Genomic DNA, 23,205 nt, shown 5'->3' on the forward strand with positions numbered 1-23,205 from the left:
TTTTTTAAAATATAATATGTACGGGTGCCTCCTTAGAGCAGTAGGCAGTGCGTCAGTCTCATAAAATAACATACTTTATATTTTTTTAATTAAAATATGATTACATCATTGCACCCTTACCTCTTCTTTCTCCTACCTTCCTCATGTGCCCCGCCCTTGTTTTCTCTCAAATCCATGAACTCCTTTTCCTTTAAGTTTGTTATCTTAGTGTGTTTTATTTCATTTGCTCCTGGAAAAATATCAGTATGGATGGCAAGTTGATTCACCTGGTGCTTGCCTGTTGTCTTTTACATAAAAGATATCAATGCTTCTACTAAAGAAAATACCTCTGCCTTTCCTTTTGTTAGAGTACTTCTTAATGAACAAAGATTTCATTCCTGCTGGTACAATTGCTCTCTCCTTTCAACAATGATTATTCTGTTCAAAAGTAAACATTGTGACATCCTTTAATAAAAATAACCATTCTACGTTCTTCGAAGAATTGCCATCACTATATGGATTCTCCTAGGTTTTAAAGAGCATTTGACCATTATTTAGCCCCGTCTTGTCTTTCCCATGTCAATCTTCGACCCTAGAACAGTGTTAGACCTGTATCATCATTCACCTTGTCTCTCGCTTCTTCTCAGACAAGGTCCCACAGATTGGTCCATATTGGCTTCAAACTCGTGACCTTCTGCTTCATGGCATGTAGGCATACAACAGCACAACTGACTTTAAAATTTTAAACCATCAATTAGTAATTATACACATGCAATGGGCTTTAAGATATTACAAAATACCAAAGGTTACCCTGCTGCTCCTTGGTAGGTGAGATCATCATAGTCAAAGACTTAGTCCCCATGGCCATGCTATTGGGAAAGTAGTGGAGTGACTTAAGGACATGAAGTATTACTTGTAAGACCTCTGATAATCTGAGCAAGAACATTGTCATAAGGCCAATGCCCATTCTGTCTGCTTATTCTCTGCTTATGCTTAAGACATGACCACAGTCACACATGCTCATCATCATGTGCCTCCACCAGATGCCACCACTATGTCTAAGCAAATGCCTCTGACATCTGCTCTGCAAGTAAGAACACCAAGAGGCTGCATAAACAAACCTCTAATCTATACACAGTAACATAACTCACCACCTTAATGTATCTTGTCATCACATGTAAGTCTCATGGGATGACAAGAAAATCCAGAAAGGTTAAGTAGCTGGACACTTTCTCAGACCAAACATAATATTGACTGAGCCAGGACTATAGAAAATATTTTTAAAAAATTGCAGAAAACAGGGTTGGAGAGATTCCGCAGTGTGTAAAAGCCCTTACTGCCCTTTCAGAGAGCCCGCGTCTGGTTCCCTGCTTCCACGACAGGTGTTTCACAACCAAATAGAACTCCAGCTCCAAGGAGTCTGATACTGCCTTCTGGTTTTCAGGCACTCATGTGCACACCATCTAACCCCCCAAATGCATAATTCAAAAAATATGTGTAAAGATAATTTGGAGAAAGGAAGCATAGGGAATCTAGAGCAGGGAGGGAGAAGAGAGGGAGGGAAGGAGCAAGGGAGAGAGGGGGAGATTTCTTTAATTTATCTCTACAGTCAGAAATAAAACATTGTACAACAATATAACAACAACAACAACAACAACAAAAAGTAGGAGCGTCTCACTAACATATGACAGTCCAGTTCTTGTAGAAGCCATCACCCATGTCTTAAGCAGCCCCTCCATCATGGAGGATCAACAGGAATAATGTATGGACACAAACGAGACGGAGGTGAGCAAAGGGCCTTTCCTTCTTTCCAGGTACTGGTAAGTTGTTAGTGGTACTGATATTCTCAGCTTTAGTAGATCACAGAGCTTACCCCTGGGTAAAGAGTGGTCCTGCCTGTGCTCAGATCTTATCCAGCCTGGCTACTGGCAGGTCATTAACATTCCTGTGAGTTATTTATGAATATCTCCAAACGAAAAAGCATCATTGCTTTATGTTTTGATCCGATGGGGAATAAAAGGCCTTCCTTAGTTACAAATGTACCCTCCTAACAAGGTGGAAGGCATTGTTTTATTACTTAACATGCTGCTGTTAAATTTTTAAGTGAATTACAAAACTAATTATGGAAAAAACTTTTCTGGGTAATAAATTACAGGAATATTTTCTATTTCAGAGGCAGCACTCAAATAATGTGCTCACATGAGAGTTTATATGCAATTTCTAGTAGTCTAAGAGGAGCTTGTATGAAATTCTGAAGGTCTTCACAATGAAGCAGTTATCTTTTTAGAATTTTACTTTCTTTTTATTGTGATTGTGCATGCATGCGCATGTGCATGTGTTGTGAGTGTGTGTTGTGTGTTTGTGTGTGTATTGTGTGTGTGTGTGTGTGTGTGTGTGTGTTGTGCAGATGCTCACAAAGGCCAGAGGGAGCATCAGATCCCATAGAGCTGGAGTTACAGAGAGTCTCCATCCAGCCTCCTAACATGGATGCTAGAGACTAAATTCCAGTTTTCTGTAAGAGCTATAGACCCTCTTAACCACTGAACCATCTCTCCATTCCACTGTGCATTTATTTTAAATAACAAACTTTGAACTAAAGCTTAATGTCAATAGAGCTTTGAGAATACGCTCTGAATGGATAACGTTGATCTCAGATAGGGTTTAGTTCAAAGGTCTCTCTTTAATAAATAGGAAAGCCAAACTTAAAAATATACCCATACAAGCAGAAAAAATATTTACAATACTGCTATTGCTATCAGATTCTTTTATTCTAATGTATTGTGTGTGGGGGGAGTATTTCTTCACTATAATAATCTGTTCTTAGGTCTTCCTTCTAGAATAATTATAGACTAATACTTTTTGTGTAAAGTTACATCTGCTCTCAAGAAACAAAAATGGACAGAGAAATTTGAAATTAGTTGGAAGTTTGGGAATTTGTGCCTAAGTCCAAGTTAATGATAGTTAAAATTATTTCTCCTTTTAGTAGATTTCAGATGCTGGCAATACATAAAGTTATATCAAGCCAAAAATATTATAATTTTGGACCACAGATGGAAGTTGTTTATGAATAAGTAGGGAACATGTACTTTATTTATAGCACAGAAATCACTAACCCTTGAAAAACAAAAAAGCAATTACCACATCTCCAACCGTGTAATGACCAAGTTAGATAGGAGAGCCACGCATTTAACTGCATCATTCTTAAATCCGAAAGCTGGGTGGTGGAGAGTGTGACTGCCTTTGGAAAATTAGAGAAAAATAACACTTTTAGAATTATAACAAAAAAGGACAATTAAAGTTGTTACTCTATTCCCCAGAATAATAAAGCTCCATTTAGGCAAAAAGAGAAACAAGTCATCAGAGAAATAGTAAAATAAAATCAATTAACTACTTCTTCTCTTCTCTTCTCTTCTCTTCTCTTCTCTTCTCTTCTCTTCTCTTCTCTTCTCTTCTCTTCTCCTCCTCCTCCTTCTCTCTCTCTCTCTCTCTCTCTCTCTCTCTCTCTCTCTCTCTCTTTCTGTATTTATTCTATGGTGAATATCTTTTCAGAACCTTTTCTTCCAGTTCCTTTCTTTGTTCTGAGTCCCAACGTTTCCAATCCTTTAAAACTCTATCTTTCTTTGTTTTTTGTTTTTTTTTTTTTAGCGAGATCCACTTTATTTATTTTTTTATTAACTTGAGTATTTCTTATATACATTTCGAGTGTTATTCCCTTTCCCGGATTCCAGGCAAACATCCCCCTCCCCCCTCCCCTTCTTTATGGATATTCCCCTCCCCATCCTCCCCCCCCCTTGCCGCCCTCCCCCCAACAGTCTAGTTCACTGGGGGTTCAGTCTTAGCAGGACCCAGGGCTTCCCCTTCCACTGTGTGCTCTTACTAGGATATTCATTGCTACCTATGAGGTCAGAGTCCAGGGTCAGTCCATGTATAGTCTTTAGGTAGTGGCTTAGTCCCTGGAAGCTCTGGTTGTTTGGCATTGTTGTACATATGGGGTCTCGAGCCCCTTCAAGCTCTTCCAGTTCTTTCTCTGATTCCTTCAACGGGGGTCCTATTCTCAGTTCAGTGGTTTGCTGCTGGCATTCTTCTCTCTATTTGCTGTATTCTGGCTGTGTCTCTCAAGAGCGATCTACATCCGGCTCCTGTCGGCCTGCACTTCTTTGCTTCATCCATCTTGTCTAATTGGATGGCTGTATATGCATGGGCCACATGTGGGGCAGGCTCTGAATGGGTGTTCCTTCTGTGTCTGTTTTAATCTTTGCCTCTCTATTCCCTGCCAAGGGTATTCTTGTTCCCCTTTTAAAGAAGGAGTGAAGCATTCACATTTTGATCATCTGTCTTGAGTTTCATTTGTTCTAGGCATCTAGGGTAATTCAAGCATTTGGGCTAATAGCCACTTATCAATGAAAACTCTATCTTTCTAACTCCTTGTTATCAGGTGACCTTTTACCATATATTGGTTGCTATAGTTGTGACATTAGAGGCAGAAACCTGGTGACCCTACCAGGTTAAGCTATTCATTATCAGTACTTTTATTAGGAGACAGGTGATTATGAGGAAGAAAGCATGATTTAGTCAACATGGCCACGTTAGGAAGAGGGACAAAGGTCCACTGACCCCTGCTCCAAAGTCCAGCAGCTGGGACCTGAAATAAAAGAATGAAGATTAGGTTTAAATAGAAGGCAAGGGGTATGCATAGCTAAGCAGTCCTGTCTGGCTAGGGTCTCACCCATCGCTCTAGCACTGACACACTGTCTTGGTTCTAGCATCTCCTGTAATGTGAAATCTTTTTTTTTCTGGGAAACAAGTTTCTTCTCTGACTTGAACTAAGCTTCAATTTTTTCCTCTCCCAATATGAGACTCCCTGAGAAACTTGAATTTCTTAAAATCCATTGTTTCAATCGTCCATGAACCAAAGGGAGGGACACACACATCTCTTTCAATATCTCCATTTCGGCTAGGATGTTACACTTTCCCAGGGTCCCTTCATTTCTGTTCGTTTCTTTTTTTTTGTTCTTGTCTGTTATCATAAGTCAGCTCTAGCAAGAATGAAGAAACTTCTCTGTCTGAAAATTATATAAAATAGCCATGAAGAGTTCTCCTGATAACGAATGCTTTGCCTCAAGGTTTGAGCAAGGAGAAAATGAAGCTACTTCCTTTAAAGGCTGAACATGGCATCCTAACGACTGCAATGCATGGCCCTGAATTCGTTCTCATACTAGTGCAGTGTGCGGCCATCCATCATTTTGTACCATCACTGACTGGATTTTCACATACGACGCCATTCGTCACTCTTTAAAAAATTAATGATCATTTATCTTTGCTTCTTCTCTCTGTTTAGAAAAGTAAAAACAGCAAACCCAGCAACAACAACAAAGAAACCACCATCACTACCACCACCAACAACATAAAGCTTCCTCCAAGATTTGTTTATATGAATTTGTTCCCACCACTCAACATATTTATGTCCAATTTTTATTTTTATCGTTAAACTTCTTCTCTTTCTGTTCTTTTATTCCTTTCCATAATATGCTTATTTCTTCCTTCCCTTGTTGTCCTTCTTTCCACTCCTCCCCTTTCCATATTTTCCTTTTATTCCACAGCCCTCTTCTCCCCTTTCTCTTTCCTCTTGGCCTTCCCACTCTTGTGCGGAAAAGACTTGCCAGGCCTTGTCACTCATCCTCAAAGCCCAGAGACAATTAGTCATTAGAGAAAGGAAGCGGATACTTTCTGGCCTCTTTCTGCAAAGATTACTTCTCAGTCCTTGCTCTGTCCTCACCCCCTCCTACCCTGTCCCTTTCCCATTTAAATATTGATGCCCCTCACTGGCTGCCTACTAAAGTAACCGCGCCTGGCACTCTGCAGAGGCAAGAGGAGCTGTAGTCTGGCGGCAGGTAAGAGACATTAGGGATCTTTTCCTCCTATCTGTTACCTGCTCTTCTGTAGTTCCCGAGCACCAAGCTTGCCAAGGACAGAAAAACCCATGTGTGTCAGTAGATTTGCTGCCCCGAGAGAAGCTCCATTTCCCTTAAACTGCCAACTTTCTGGCGCTGTATCAACAGCTTCCTGGGCTACCCTGAAGCAGAAGGAAAGGGTAGCCCTGTTTCTTCAAGTGGGACAAAGGCCAATGGCACAGTGGAGATTTTAGTTACCCACATTCCAGTGGTTTGTGGTAAGAACAAGACTAGTTCGGGTCTTCCTCAGTTGAATAGTCTTAACCTATCCAGAGAGGCTGTGCATGTAGCTGCCTTGCCCACTTCACCCTGGGAAGTTACATCAGTGGCTACCTTGTCCACCGGTCTGGTGGCTCCAGAATCAGGACTGTGTCTTTTCTGAATGTCAGTGTCACAGCAAGAGTTCCCGGAGACTGATGAAGCTTCTGAGTGCTTCAGCGTGTACCACTTAATTATGTGCCCTGTGTAATTTCAGAACAGTTCTATTTATAGCGAGACTTTATTTTTAAAAAGCTTGTATTTTAGAGTAGGAGGCAACGCAAATCATTTTAGGCCTTGTAATGAGCCTTAAAATGCCACTCCACGGAGCTGTAAAATTGTCCTGCTCTTCCAATGGGTCACATTTAGATCAAGATGACAGTAATGGCAGGGTTTGAAAACGTGAGATGTAGTGCATGTTTGAGTGGATATGTCTGATATGTGTTGTCGAGTGCGTGTGTGTGTGTGTGTGTGTGTGTGTGTGTGTGTCTTTTGTGAAGGTAGTTGTTTACTACTAGTTAAAAAAGTACAAAAGTCAAGGATATTTAGGACATCTTATAGCAATTCAGACATGATGCAAATGTTTAGCAAGGTCAGATTTCATGATGGCATGTATTCAACATTCCCCAAATGTGAGTATGACCAGTAGCAGAGATCAGGCAGTAAGGATGTGGCACTGTCTGCACTGTCAGCCTTGAAACAGTATCTAGGAGAGTCTTAGTATGCGCATGGGTTTCTGTGTGTACATAAGCTCTGTCTGTGTGTCTGTGTGTGCATGAGTGTGCTGAGTAGAGGAGAGCTAAACAGGTTACTGGAGGAAATAATGTTTCTTAGGAGCACAATGACTCCTAGCTTCCCTGCTTTGATTATGGTCTAAAGAATTTTTAATTTGAGTCTTTATTTTTTTCCTTTAATATTTTTATTGGTTTCTTGAAATTTTTATAAATGTATCATGATCATATCTATTTTCTGTTTTCTCTTTTCACTTTTCCTAGGCACCTACCAATACATCTCTCTTCCAATTTTATAAATATTCACACACACACACACACACACACACACACACACGTATGTGAAAATATATATGTACATTCATTCCAATGAGTCCAGTTGTGTTGCCCACATGACCGTGGGATGTGGGACCATAAGCAATCTATCACTACCACACCACTAAGGATAAACAACTCCCCTTCACTCACCAACTATCAATGGCCAATAGCTTCTCAGTTCCTGACAGGAACTTGGGAGCATCTCTCCTATCAGTGTTGGAATTTTAAGTGTCTTAATCTTGATGAGTCTTGTGCAGGCAAGCATTACTTCTGATAGTTCCTGCGTGTAAAAGTCATGTCCTATCCAAAAGCCAGAATTCCCATAGTTCTTTCCTTGATATCCTCTGTATCTCATATTCCTCCTTTCTTTCTTTCTTCCTTTCTTTCTTTCTTTCTTTCTTTCTTTCTTTCTTCCTTTCTTTCTTTGTTTAAAATGAAGTTTATTTGGGACACGGGAAGGGGACAGAGAAGGACAGAAGGAGAAGAGAGAGAGAAAGGAAGAGGCAGGCAGTGAACATGTGGAGAGAGAGAGAGAGAGAGAGAGAGAGAGAGAGAGAGAGAGAGAGAACACACAGGGGGAGAAGGAAAGGGAGGGAGGAGAGAGTCCTCACATTCCTTTCACAGCCTTTTACATTCTTTCTATCTTCTCTTCTAGAATGTTCCCTGAGCCTTGAGTGTGGGGGTCCATACAGATGTTCCATCTACAGCTGAGCATAATCATTTTTTTTCTAATTCAAGACAGGAGGGCCTGAAACTTAGAAGCAACTTGACAGGGTCTAAAAGTATCCCAAAAATCACATGGGTCTGTCCCAAGAGTGAGTCAGTTTCTCAGTGCCTAATGTGATATAACCAGTTTTTCCTCTCTTGCTCTCACCCTATATTTCTCCTACCAAGACTCAGACCAACCTGTACTGCAGGTTATTCAGAAATGCAGGAACGATGCATAGTTTCAGAGTTGACCCAACACCCACCTAGCTGCTGGACTGCGGTACCAGCTATCTGGGGTCAGTCATGGTCAGGCTCCTCCCTGAGCACAGTGAGGAAGCAGGATAATCAGTTGGCTGAATGTTTCTATTTTCTGGGCCTGATTGTTCCATTGTGGAGATACAGCTGCGACATCTCTGCTCCTTTCTTAGCTGCCCCTCCTTGTACCTATTTCCAGCTCATTTTTACAGATACACTCAGTCTTAACCCTTACCCCTACCTCCAGGCAGATGCCTGTTTCCTACCATTCGACTGTAGTTCCAATACCCGATCCTTCTACTGATCACCTTCCCTCCCGGTCCTAAACTCATGTTTTCTGAAATAACACAGATCATATAAGGTCACAGAGACTGAAGCAGCAGGCACAAGGCTTACATGGCTATGCACCAGGTCCTCTGCAAGTGCATTGTAGCGATTGGCTTAGTATTTTTATGGAAACCCTGAGTGTGGGTCTCTGTCTCTTGTGCTTGTTCTTGGGATTCTTCTCCTGTTGGGTTGCCATGTTCAACTTTTGATAGGATAGTTTTCGCTTCATCTTATTATATTTTATTTTAAAAAGTAAATAAGTGTTTTGAAACCAAGCCTCTATGAAGACAACAGTGGAAACAATGGATTTAGCCCTAGGATCCAAAGCAAACATTTCTTTTTGAAATACATTTTTTAAGTGGATACTCTTAAGGAGTGGTGAGATGGTTCAGTGGGGAAAGGAGCTTGCTATGCAAGCCTCGGGATGTGAGTTTAATTCCTGAAAGCTCAGGCAGGAGGAAGGTGGATACCAAGTTTAACAAGTTGTCCTCTGACTCCCGCACATGCGCTGTTGAATGTCAACCACATATTCATGCTAGTTTTTACTAAAACAGAAAATTTTAGAATGTCATTTTCTTTAGGTATGATTCCAAGACCCGTAGTAATCCTCTGAAAATTGTCTAAGTCAAAACTATGATTCATTGTTAACTAGTTCCATATTATTTAAATTTTAATGCTGAAAACAAAGACTACAAGTCTAAGTAGTAGTTTGTAAATTAGACCACTGTTTCCCAGCCTTCCTAATCATGTGACCCTGTAATACAGTTCGTCATGTTGTGATGACCCCAACACACAACATGAATTGTGGATTATGAGATTATATTTGTTGTTACTTTATAACTGTAAGCTTGTTACTGTATGAAATGTACCATAAATACCTGTGCTTTCCAACGGTCTTAGGCAATCCCTGTGAAAAGGTCATTAAACCCCCAAGGGGGTCATGAACCACAGATTGAAAACCACTGAATTTGACAATTATCTTAACTATCATAATCAGCAATAAATACCATGGTAGTAAGAAGAATCACTGGTAGTAACTCTGTGACATTTTGTTAAAGTAGTATTGATTCCGAGAAGAATGTGTTTAATGGGTGGGGAGTACGCATTTATAGTAAGGTAAATGTTTTCACATGTGTGCTCTCTTGATCCTCCTCACAACTAAAGGCTTCTACCTTATTGTCTCATTTTCGTCTACATCTTTCACTGCCTGATGCTACAACAGGTAGGTAGGTGAGAAGCAAGTATTAATACTCCATGGTTATGTGATTATCACGGCAGGCTAATTTCTGTCTTGTGGATTCAGAACATAAATTGACTTGACTATCATATATACAGTGCTTGTCTATCAACTAACCGGTCCTGACTTTCTCTGAAAAGGGATAGCTTCTCCACTAAGGTAAAAAGACAAAAGATCAGAAATGATTGTTGCTTTTGACAGACCAGGTTCTCTTCAAAACACCTATACACCTCAGGATGACTTTGACCTCCTGATTCTTCTGTCCCCACCTTCCAAGTGTTGAAATTACATGTGTCCTCATCCATACTGGACTATGGAAAATTATTTTAAATTAAACGATTGTGGCCCTGAGACAAATTTGGGAGTTTGCAATTGGCAAGTCTCTTGTATAGAGATTGCTAGAAATGTATTTTTGCATATGATCTGTATAGTTTTGGAGGACTGAGACTAAAGTAGTAATAGACAAGAAGAATTCTGCTTAAGGATCATGTATTACAAATCAGTCATCCACACTCGAATCATTTCATCTCATCGCAGATGATTGGGACACTACCTGCCATTTCTGATAGCTCATGTTCAAATGGTTCTCAAGTTGTCCAACCTAGTGCTTTGTTTTGACCTTTGGGAGTTGTTCGTGCTAACGGAGTGCTCTCCATTATTGCTGTGCAGTTCTGCCTTCCTTCCATGCATTCCCAGGGTGGTGATGGTACACCAGCACTAGCAATACCTGGGGGCTTGCTGCATAAATGGCATCTCTGAACCCTGGTGTAGTCAAGAAATTTGAGAAATTTCAGTTGTTGCAAGAGCTAATAGCAAATACTGGTTTGATTCTATGCCTGTGACTTTCTGAGTCTGACTGTCGCTCCAACTTTTTGAGGAGCAAATGCCTGACTATTTTATGATGTTTCCTTGTTCTCATTAGTTTGAGGATCCACTGTTCCTGTGGGGGTCTTTAGTCCGAGACCCTAAGGTCAGAAGGGGTTACGTAGCTCCTTTGCTCTTGTAAAGGTTAGCAGAATGCAAGAGGAAGAGATACAACATTTCTCGGGTGGCCTTGTCATAAATGCTATCTGCCTTTTCTCCTACACTGTCCCTTCCTTATCAGAACTGGGAGAGGACAAGGTTGACTTTCATTCTCCCTTCAAACACAATTCTAGCATTTACAATCACAGCTCTGTTCAGGAGGACTGGAAACATGAACAATGATAGGGCAAAATAGACAATGAAGCTCTCAGTGTTTAGAAACACATTTGTCAGAGAGTACGCTGTCTCTGCCTTTGTTTGGCCTCTTCTAGAAGCGCCAATCAAGAGACTAAGAACAATTAACCTTTTGGGTTCCCAGGAAAAGTCTTGTAGTTTCTCTTTTCAGTGACTTTAAGATAAGCACAATCTCAACTGCTTGTACAGTGTGTGAAAATTACTTTGCAATTGAATAAAGATTCTTGTGAATAAACTACATAGGGAAAAGCAGAATTTAGGTTGATCATATTATTGAAGTCAGTGCGACTATGCAAGGCAGACTATTTTTCTAGAAGTTAACTGTCAGGTCACCTCTATCTCTGATCCTGCTATGTGGTAGGATCTTTGCTGACTCAGCTAGGATAATTATTTGTTTAAGAAAATGGGGCATAAATTAAAAGAAGGAAGGAAGGAAGGAAGGAAGGAAGGAAGGAAGAAAATAGGACACCTTGCGTGATGTGATATACAACACATCTGAATTAGTGACTTTCTTCTTTAAATTCTTGGTCCAGACTCACAGATATTTCTATTCCCTGAATCTCACTGGACTTGGATCATTGAGATTTCCTCATTCTTCTCCTTCCAATGATCCAATACGATGTAAATTTTATATCATTGTAGCAAAATACTTGGGAAATTCAACCGAAAAATCATGTTTTCATAGATGTTAAGTCCATGGTTGGCAGCCTTCACTGTTTCTAGGCCTGAAGTGAGTCAAGACGGTAGTGTGGAAGAGCTGCTCACCTCCTGGAGGTTGGTCAGCAGGGAGAGACTAAAGAAGGAGCTAAGGGCTGGAGAGATGGCTAAGTGGTTAGAGCACTGGCTGCTCTTCCAGAGGTCCTGAGTTCAATTCCCAGCAACCACAGGGTGGCTCACAACCATCTGTGATGGGATTCGATGTCCTCTTCTGGTGTGTCTGAGAGTATCTACAGTGTACTCACATACATAAAATAAACAAATCTTTAAAAAAGAACAAGGAGCTAGGGAGGATACAGTCCCTCTCAGATCAACTTCTTCCATTAGTCCCCTTATTTTGAAGTTCTACTAACTCCCAGTGCGGGCATCCATTATGAATGAATCAGTGAATTAATCCACTGATAAGGTCTGAGCTTTCATGATCCATTCACCTTCCCAAAACTCCTGACCTGAGCTCTGCTCAGGGAACCAGCCTTAGACACAGGAGGTATAGGGCAGTGAATCAGATCCAGATCACAGCCAACATTTTTCCCCTAGATTCTGCATTTCTCAGCCACATATCTGTCAGACTTTGCCCCTGGTTTTCTATTTTACATCAAACTCATCTACCTAACCTGCTTTGCTTACCCCATCTGGAGACACTTGTTCATCTATTTATAGCTGCAAAGTAATTGAATTAACACGGAACTCTGATCAGAGCTAAACAGGCTAAGTGTATGTTTAAATATTTAGTTTAACCAGCAAAGAGGGTGGCTGTACATCCCGCTTGGAGGGGATGCTGTATCTTTTTTTGTTCTTTCAGTCCTGTGGGATAGCTTTCAGTCTATAAGTTTTCTACTGCCTCATTGTCACTACTGAATCATTGTGAGTGACAATATTTCTGGATTGTGGAGTGAATGCGCACCCCTGTTTACTTCCTGAGCTTCTGCATGAGTGTGTTCATGTGTATACAGGTACAGGTGTGTGCACATACATGTGAGACCAGAGGATAATTTTTGAGAGTTGTGTATTAGTCTTGGTCCATCTTGTTTTTTTTTTTTGAGACAGAATCTCAGAATAAACAGAAAATAAATAAAAATGGCAGCTATTAAAATCACAAAAAAAATGTTGGTGAGGATGGCAAAAACCTGAAATCCTTAGGAATTGATGTTGAGAAGGAAAAGTCATACTGCTGTTGTGAAACCTGTAGGAAGGCTTCTCTGAAGCTTAAAATGAGGAGCATCCTCATACAACAATCATATTTATAGCCATAAAAATCAAAGACAAGAATGCAAAGATATTTTCATCTCTGCCCTTGTTGTAGCATTATCCAGAAGAACTTAGACAGTCACAAAGAAAATGTGATCTACACACACAGGGCAATATTATTCTGTCTTAAAGAGAGAAGTGCCTGGACATGTTTGAAGTATAAACCTAGACGATAGATAGCGTGCTAATGACATAGTCCAGCCATGGAGTGACAAACGCTATTCTGTTTAACTGCCATATCTAAAGATATCGGACTAATGGGATCAGGGATTACAATGCAGTTTAGAGGCTGAGATGTAGGCAAGGTTGGAGTAGTTGCTCAGTTGTGCCAGGGTTCAGTCTTGCAAGATAAGATAATTGCAGCCATCTGTTGTACAATACGCATACAGCTAGCAACAGTGATCTGGGCACTTAAAGGTTGTTAAGTGCTTAGGACTCATGTGATGTGGAACTGTCTGGCTCACCATAGGGCAGGGAGGTTACAGGGAGGGAAGGAGGAAGGGATAGAGAGAGGGAGGGAGGGAGAGAGGGAAAGAGGAGAGATGGCAAACAGTGGCCTGCCTCAACCTTTAGAATGAACAGTATGAGGCAGGACCTAGCTTCAGATAAAAGTCAAAGACTGATGACCTCTAGCCTTGTAACTCTCTTATTTTGTATTAATAAATGCTTGTTTCTTTTCTTTTACTATTTTGTGTTAATAAGCACTGCTTTCTTACTATTCTGTGGCTGGCAGCAGCAAGAATTAAGGAGAAAAGGGTTAATTGCTAAGGCTCTTTTCTCTATAGCTCAAGGACCTCTTGCTGGCCAGGCAAGAGGCTTGGAACGTGTTAACTCTTTGTGAACAAGAGAGAAAAGAAAGGAAAAGAAGGAAAATCATTTACACAGACAACACACACACACACACACACTCTCTCTCTCTCTCTCACTCTCTCTCTCTCTCTCTCTCTCTCTCTCTCTCACACACACACACACACACACACACAGTCACACACACATACACACCCAAATACCCACTCATACACATACATCATGGTCTGGTCCAACCACCTGTCTCACTAACTCCACAAATGTTCATGCATACTTATATACATACACATATACTTACACATGTATATATGTATGTATGTATGTGTGTGTGTGTATGTATGTATGTATGTATGTATGTATGTATGTATATTGACCAACAAACATATACATATGCTACATTTGGTATATGGGACTGGGGCCCAAAAGCCACACTTTCTTTATTTCCTCTGGCTTTCTTATAACTTTTTAGATATAGTGCAAACTTGTGGCTTCATTCTTGGATATGATGTAGAATGAATGTTTTTCTTGATTGCACACTTGTCCTAAGCATATTTCTCTTTTTAGTGTAATTGTGAAAACCCATTCTATTCTTTATTATGTAGCCTTTATTTACTGTCAATGAGGAGTGGGCACATTCTATTCTTGATTTGCATCTTTCTGACAAAGCAACTAAAAACATCTCCTAAACTATTCAAGCAAATCAGGAATTCTATAAAATCATTAATTTACCTAAACAGCATTCATTCATGAAAGCTCATCTTCATGTTGATCTGCAGGAACTTTGCCCAATAGGGTGGCCAATACCCAGGGATCATTAGGCTATATAATAGTGACAGCAAAGGCAAATCAGCAGCAAGAAGCAGACCTGGAATGAGGACTCGAAGGACCCTGTATCCTAGAGCTCATCCATCAGATGCCGTGCAAAATGATGGACCACCTCTTAGGTGGCTTCTAACAAGATGAGGAATTTTAAAAAAAATAGCAAAATTGTACTGTAATATTTTGTTGTTTTTCAGAAGTGAATAAAACGATAGACAGGCAAGAGACTAATGCAGCTGCTGTCCAAAGGCTGCCAGGAGCATTCTTGGCATTTGTGTCACTAGCGCCATCCTCCTTTTTAGTGGAGTAAGAACAGAACAGGGCCAGCTCTGAGTTAAATGAATAAAACAGTGTTATGATCCTGACATCAGGGTTTGAGGTTCTCCTGGAAATTGAAAGGTCACTGGGAATTCAGACAAACTTTGCCTGTGCTGGAGAAATAGGATTTAAAATCATAAAACAAAGAATTCTCTAAACTTCTCCACTATTAACAAAGGTAATGGGATGAGGTAGGAGGTCTTTCATTATTTCATAAACATTAAAAGAGCATAGTGCTTAGCATAGACAATTTGCTTATGGGATTGTAGAATGTAATAATTAGGCTTTTCTGTATAGCTGAGGTGGTAAAACCTATTGTAGGCTTTAAGACAAACAGTAACCAGACTTCAGTTAAGAGGACTTTGACAAGATCTGTTGTGAACTACAAGTCCTCCTAAGTGTATCTTGTAATTGGAGTGACCCTCTGAGTTAGCTAATTGTCTTTATCCAGAGAATGCAGGGGACTTACTTTTCTTTCTTTCTTTTTTTTTTGAGTGGAGGAGTTATTGTACCTAGATGAAAGGTGTCCATGGAAGAAGCTCCTACCCTCCCACAGAGACTGGAGGTGGTACAGACTCCTTTATGTAGAGATGAATTCCAGGTCCTTGAGGAAGATGTTTCTCATTAGAAAACCAATAAGAGGCTTCCTAGTCTTCTAAGCAAGCTATACAAATTCAAAGAGAAGAAAATTTACTCACATTGACAAATTTCTAAAGCAACTGGAAAAGTAACAGAGGGAAAGGCATGACTCCATTTTCTTCTCCTATTGCTGGTTTGCACTTGTCCTTAGCAGTTTCTCACCTGAAAAGCAGGAAGAAAGGGCAAGGGGATCTGTGGGGTGACTTTCCTAGTCTTAGATTCCAGGGGAGTTCACATGTCTGGCAGAGTAGCCATGAGGTCAGGACTTAGCATTGTGGGGCATTGGGCCAACCAAAGAGGGACTATTCCAGCCATATAGACAGTCCAAGCTGGGTTGTGGAATGGAGGCCAGCCTGGTCTCTTCCACTTGGCAGTCAACCCTACCTCCTTTAAAGAGACTTTTGGGATGTTATTACTGTGTCATAAGCAAACACCTAACTGTGATCGTTTTTTAGTTAATAAAGAAATATTTGGGTGTATGTGTGGATAACTAAGAACATGGGTCCTTTCTTCCAACTTGTAACTTTTGATGGGTGTGTATTTTGAAGTACCATGCCATGTCTCTCAAAATGACTAAATTTGACCAATATCTAAAAGCCAGTCTCATAAATTATTTTTTCCTCAAAAGTTTAATTTCTTCTACTAACTGTTCTTTCTAAATGTAAGGTAACCAAACAGCTGAGTCCTAGGCAGGCAGTTTCCAAATCGTCCTTTATGCAACCAGAGTCTCCTCTTTTGTTTAGTCAGTCTGTCAGAATGAGTGAGTCAGAATTTGAAATGGAGGCATATAGCAACCTTGCCCCTGTTCTTTCCTGTTACCCGATGCCCTAGCACCAGATCAGGTGCTCTGCTGCAGCATTTAACCCAGAGCAGAGGATAACTGTAATAGCAGGAGTGGGTATCATATGACAAGATCAAGTTACATTGCCCCATCTACAAACACTGCTTTGCTTTGGCTGCCATGACTCATGGTTTTTGATTTTCCACAGATCAAATGAAGGTGAGTAGGGTTGTGTTAGAATCACCCTTCCCACTGCCATGCACAAAGCTCTGAATCGCCACAAGTTTCTGGGAAAGGGATGCTGTTGGCTTATTTTACTCATACAGGAATTAAAAGTGCTCCTGACTACTGTATGGTGGATCAAGCTTGCTCAACAAACGCTTTAAGTAATAAGAGGATATTTAGTCACCAACAATAATTTTTATGTTCTTTACATTATGTTCCCGGTGGATCCCTTCCACTCTAATTCATGCATATAGTTTACCAAAGTTTTATATTATAACTTGATTTTGTTCTTTTCCTTTAATTCCCTTTCCTTGATTATGGTTTGTAACACTATTGTTAGAAAGATGTGAACAAATGTTGACTCATCCCAAATAGGAAACCAACTATAGACCGAAGTAAGGATACCTTCAAAGTCCAACTAGTGAACCAAAGAGTTTTATTTATAGGACTATGGTTGGAGGGTTACTTCCAGGAACAAAAAAATAACTCAAAGACAGCTGTACCAACGAAATTCATCTAAGCATGAGTGATGGCTCACAAAACTAGAAGCCTGTAATGTATTGCACAACCTGAAGATAGATCAAGAGGTTGCCCCGTATCTCTCACCAGGCCTTGCTGCTTATATTAGCTTAGATCGGAAGAATTTTAGTGAATTTGGTCAGTTTCAGGTACTTCCTGAAGCAGTAGAGTTGCTCACTTTCTAAGTCTGAAAGAACTTCTATAAAGGTTGGATTTTTTTTATTTTGATTTCAAACATACTGAATCTTAACAAGCTTCTAAAATGGAATATTTTGCCTTGGAGGGACTAACTACCTAATGAATACTAATTAGTTTGTTTTAGTTGAGATACTTTTTTATTTCTCATGCAGTTGAAGATAGCTTTTCTTTGGTATTTGATTGACCTGACTGATAAAGGGAATAATAATTCATTTTAATCAATGAGATATTAATCTGATAATCCTCAGATGTGAAATAGAATGAGTACAGCTGTTTTTCCATGTTGCTTACCACTATATAGGGCCTAAATTTCCTAAGAAAGAATGTGTGTTTTTGGTACCTATTTTTCATAGCAACTAATAATAACATTCCTTTGCCCAAAAAGGAATTAAACTTTATTTAATACAATAATAAAAATACTCCCATCCAGCCCTCATAATTACTTCAAAATATTAATAAAATTCTAATTATAGTTTGAGACAATTCATTAACATAAATTCAATAAAGCCATCGCAGTGATTTTTCACTCATCCTGTCATTAGCATTGCAAATCTATTGAACATAACTATTGTTTAGCTTTCTGCACAGGGCAGAGAAAGGAAAATAATAGCCTTTGAATGACTCCAGGTTTGTCTGAATGTTAGGAAGGCGGCAAATGGTTTTTAACTGTGTGTTTGCAATAGAATACAGTTGACTGAAATATTCATGTCTTTCAATACTGAACCCAGTTTTTAGATGATAATTTGATTTTGTGTTTGTTTTATTTTATTTAGCTTTATATTGAAGTAAGAGTGGGGCTTGAAAAATGTGGCACTCTTACCACATTGTTAGTATAACAGAGGAACTAGTTTCTCCTTCCACATTTCTACACCAGAGACATTGCCGTCAGTATTCATGTAACTTTTCTTAAAGCTGAGAGCATAGCTGTATCTATGGGCGCCTTTGGCTTTGAGAAGTTAAAGACATTGGCTTACCCTGTTTAGGAAAAGTTAAATGAAAAATGATTTTCCTAATGTCTCTTTAATGCCAATTGCATAAAACTCTAATTATTTTATTGTTGATTATTGTGTATGCTTACACACAGAATGGCACGGTGTTAGAAGTCAGAAAACAACATGCAGAAGTCAGTGCTCCCTTTCCATAATGTGGATTGCAAGGAGCAAACTCAGATCAGCAGGTTTGGCAGCAAAAGGGTTTACCTACTGGGCCATCTCATCTACCCCAAATGCAAATTGGCTATATCATTATTAGTTTAAATATTTAAAGTTGGTGTCTTAGTTATTTTAGTTACTTTTCTATTGCTGGGATAAGATACTTTGTTTGACCAAAGAAAATTATAGGAAATTCAAAAAAGATTTTATTTGGGGCTTATAGTTCCAGAGAATGAGTCCATGATCATCGTGGTGGGGAACACAGTAATGGGCAGGTAGATATGGTACTGGACCAATAGCTGGGAGCTTATATTTTGACCCATAAATACACAGTAGAAAGAAAGACACCGGAAATGGTACAGACTTTTGAAACCTCAGAGCCCACTCCTAGTGATACAGCCTCTCCAACAAAGCCACACCTTCTAATTCAAACAGTTCCACAAAATAAAACCAGATATTGAAATATATGAGCCTATGGGGAATGTTCTCATTCAAACCTTGACATATATTATATTAAGATGCCTTTAATTGTCTATGTGGGTATTACTCTATGTGAAATATTCTTATGTCCCCAAGCAGATTTCATACTGGCATGAATAAACTGGATCCTCTAGGCATAAATTAAAAGATTGTGCTGTTGGGATAACCTCTCAGGTTAAAACCATTTCTAAAGAATATTTAGGAACAAGAGTTACCTTGAGCTAGCCTGCTTTCTAGTACCATATATTCTACTTTAGTTTCCTAATTTTGGAATTTGGGGCCATTAACAAAATTAAATTTTATAAAATACAATTTCATTTTAGGATTGGTTTTAATTCAGAGTCAGAATTCATAGGCTCCAGCAAAAATTCAATTTATATGACTCTGTAAGTTCAGATGAACAAAGTAAAAATTTTGGTCACATTTTGAATGCTGAGTTTTGTCTGAAGCCATTCTCCTGGCTTTAACTGAATTCTTAAAATTAGCATAAAAATAATGAGTTTCATTTTGGCATTTTAATAATACATTTTAGTTCTCTCTCTCTCTCTCTCTCTCTCTCTCTCTCTCTCTCTCTCTCGTTCTCTCACTGGGTTCCCTCATCCTTCTGTCCCATTTTGTGATCCCTTCTTACCACTGTATAGCTCCTACTGTGTTTTAAGGTCATGTGTCCTGTGCATATATACTCTGAGGCCATGGTAGTCTTACCAATAATACTCAGGCATCCCGAGGAAGGAGTAACAGCCAGTTTCAGCTACCATACCACATGAACAGTCATCATAAGTGTCCTCTTGGCAAGACACAGAGGCCCCGGGCAGTAATAAGAGAGCCATCTGTGAAGGGGTCTGTCCTTTCAGTCAGAATTCCCAATGACTTCATCCCTGGCCAACAACACAAAAGGACCTTTAAAGGAACCACTGAGCCAAAATCCCCCAGTTGAGCTGCTTCTGAACAGAAATAGAAAGGTTGTAAATATTTATCATCATAAGATGCTAAGTGCAAAGCTAAGTATTTGGTCAAAATAAATAATTCAGAGCCAAAGTACACGTGTACATGTGGTGTTTATATGTGTGTTTCTATGGTGGATGTCTTCATAGGTCTCTGGGTATTTAAAGGTCGGCTGCCATATTGTTGGGTAATGTAGTACTGGGTGACCAGAGTCAGAAATAGTGAGAAGAAATACACTGAAACACAAATTACTATCAGAAATTATCCCTGAAGAAGAGGAAGTAATACTCTTAAAATTAATATTGGTGATACTTTTAGTTCATTCTTCATACTACTTGTGCCCATATACAAACAAATACCTTGGGAGGCACATAAAACATTTAGTGTGGGAAGACTTGTTGCAAAGTTTTCATTGACTCTCTCCTGCCTTACCAACCTGAAGGTTTGCAACAGGTATCATTTGAGAACAGATTTTGTTCTTCGGTTAACATTTAGAAACAATCACTAAGGATTTTCTGAGCATTTTGCATTTAAGAACTCCCACTGTATGTCTGTAATTTATATCTTATTTCAGAAGAACCCATAATTGGTAAAATCTTATAATATATTTATTACCTATTAAAATCAGTATAAAGTTCAAATCTAGTTTAGAATCACCAGTTGAATGCAGGAGAGTCATCTGGAGTCTCAGCTTTTTCTGCTGGGTTCAGCATACGTTTTTCATAGGAGTCTGTTCTAACTAGAAGCGGGATATGGCACAGCACAACGTAAATACAAATAATTGCTATGCCTTTCACTAAACCATTACTGGAATATTCACTCAACCTTCAATGATTTGAGCACAAATCTGTTTTCAGATTTTATGACCTGTTTAATAGCTTCCAAGTTCTAAAAAATATTCTGACGTCCTACTGTGTAGAGAGAATCTTTTGTGAACATCACCTATAAATAAAACAGCTGATGGCCAGCTAGCTGAGGCAGGACATAGGAGGTGGGACACAAGCAGGAAGAGAGAGGATTCTGAGAAATAGCAGTAAAGAGAAGGGACAGATGGATCAGAGAGACAGATGGAGTGAGGAGACGGATGTAAACCAGCAGTTGGATGAACTCAGGGAGACCCTGAAGAGACCTGAAAGAAGTAGGCTGGGTCTGAAGATAGGTAACTGACCAAACGATAGACAGTAGGATAAATGGTTAAGTAAGTTACGAGGCAGTCAGGGAGTGAGCCAGAGCCAGAGGGTTAGGCCTCTAATAATAAATGGTCTCAGAGTCATCCTTCTGATAGCCAGGGCTGGGAAAGGGACACTTTGGAATTTAAAATGTTTATTTTACACTACTGAAGTTGGAAACAGTTATTCTTTAGTAAAATCTTGTTGCCTGCCCTAATTATAGCAATCAACATGATACAACCCTGTATAATCTGCCTATATATCTATAGGGGACTTTCTTGATTTTTAGTTGGCATATGAGAGCTCAGTAATCATGGTGGTTCTGGTTTCTATGCATGTGGTCCTGGGCTTGCATAGTGAATGCATCTGAGTATGATTTTGCCCAGGCCTCTTAAGGGGCACCCTCTATACACCTTCTGCTGTCTTTTGCCTGGCTGTCAGAGAGTTATCTGGTTAGCAGTATTCTCTGTGGAATAGTAAGCAGGCCGACTTTCAGGTTCCTGCCTTGACTTCAGTTTGACAAATACCAAACCCCCTTTTTGTTATTGTACCCAGCAACAAAATAAAGTTAGAATATTATGTCTAAGAAAAGGACCATGGAGGGGGACAGACACAGAACTGAATCCTGACTACATTTGATGAGCTCTGAGAGATACTGGATACATCTCTTTCTTTCTATGAACCTTTCCCCCCACATATATCCAGAAAAATCAGATGAGGTAGTTTTTGCAAATTATTAGGCCAAGCACATCACAAGTGAACGTCAAATGTAGTCTGCTGATATTCTTGTTATCCTGCTATCAACTGAAGCCTTGTTATTGATGGAAAACTTTTCTATTGCTTTCAACAAACATGGTCAAATAATAGGATAAGGTAATTATTACCATCCAATCTTCACTAACCTCCACCCTGTGCTGCTTTTGCTCAGCATTTTATTTCTTTCTGTATATTCTGCTGCTTGTCAAACATGAATTAAAAGGACTATAAACATTTCCCCATATTTGTTCACCCTGCCTTGCAAAAAGCTATCAAAAGACAGACACAAATCATTTTAACTGAATTTTAGGACAAAATTTATGTATCTCCTGAATTTATGAGACATTATTAATGTATGTAGAGGTGTAAGTGTATTTCTCCTTATATTATGAATTGGCTCCAGTACCGTGTTGTGTTCATGTCATTACTTACGAAAAGAGTAGTTTTCAAAGATTAAATCATATTTAAGATTTTTGAAATGGTTTTGAGTGAAGTATTTAATTGGAGTGTTTCTGACATGTTTTCAAGGTCATCACATGCCAATAAGGAAAAATCCTATTAACATTGGGATGCCCTCTTACTTCAAAGATCAGTTGGGCCAGACTATCTTTGCTGTGATCTTTACCCTCAATTCAAGTCCTTCTTGCCACTCTTTCAGATTGCAATTTGTTTATCTTCCTGTCTTAAGGTAGACCAGACAATTCTGGATTCACTAGTAAACTTGTAGTTTTCGAGGTCGTCTCTTCCATTGTGCTCCAAAGGCTAGGTAGACAGAGATCCATATTGTTTACTCTGTCATGCGGAACTCAGCCTTCCACAATGCTCACTCAGCAAATGCTGGTGGAAGAGTCGTGGATATCATCATAGTATAGCTTTTGCTGATTTACTTTTATGTGGACTACACTGTGTGCTCACATATTTCAAACATTTTCTCCTATAGCATCTTATAACTATGCACAGCTAAACATGAATAGTTATATATAATTAAATGTATAAAGCTACAATGATATGTATTTCTGTCATAAGAGGAGTTATCTATTAATCCAAAGTTTAAAAAGCTTTCCTCTTAAGATGTTAAAGGGCAAATCGTTAAAGTCATTAGACTTAATCTTAAAGAATGATGTCAATTGATGTGAATGGAAGGATTAGTGTGGAGAGTAATTTGAAATTGTCTGTTTCATTATTGAGTCTGTTCCTAGTTAGCAAAACAAACAAACAAACAAACAAACAAACAAACAAACAGGAGTAGTACAGTCAATATACCCACAAGGAGTTTCTAGTACAGTATCTCCAAGATATTCATCAATGTCAAGCATCCATCGAGACACTTGCTACCTACCTGTGGAGAAAATCGTCTCCCTGACACAGATGAAAATCAATAAGCAAAAGCTAGCTAGCCACTTCCTCCTGTATTGCCTCTGTGACAGCACCAAGGCAATCTCTGGGTTGGA

At 39.4% G+C, this 23,205-nt stretch overlaps 1 protein-coding gene across 3 annotated transcripts in view; it reads left to right on the forward strand.

Moving 5' to 3' along the window:
* The first annotated feature begins 5,689 nt into the window (after nucleotides 1-5,689).
* The window catches only part of Plppr5 (phospholipid phosphatase related 5), a 279,779-nt gene continuing 262,263 nt past the window's right edge, over nucleotides 5,690-23,205 (forward strand). For all 3 annotated transcript variants that reach the window (XM_063281942.1, XM_008761462.4, XM_039102433.2), the window contains exon 1: nucleotides 5,690-5,870. The gene's annotated coding sequence lies outside the window, so the exon portion shown is untranslated. The remainder of the gene's footprint in view (nucleotides 5,871-23,205) is intronic.

The sequence above is a fragment of the Rattus norvegicus genome, chromosome 2, assembly GCF_036323735.1.
Source record: "Rattus norvegicus strain BN/NHsdMcwi chromosome 2, GRCr8, whole genome shotgun sequence".
In the NCBI taxonomy this organism is placed as follows: Eukaryota; Metazoa; Chordata; class Mammalia; order Rodentia; family Muridae; genus Rattus; species Rattus norvegicus.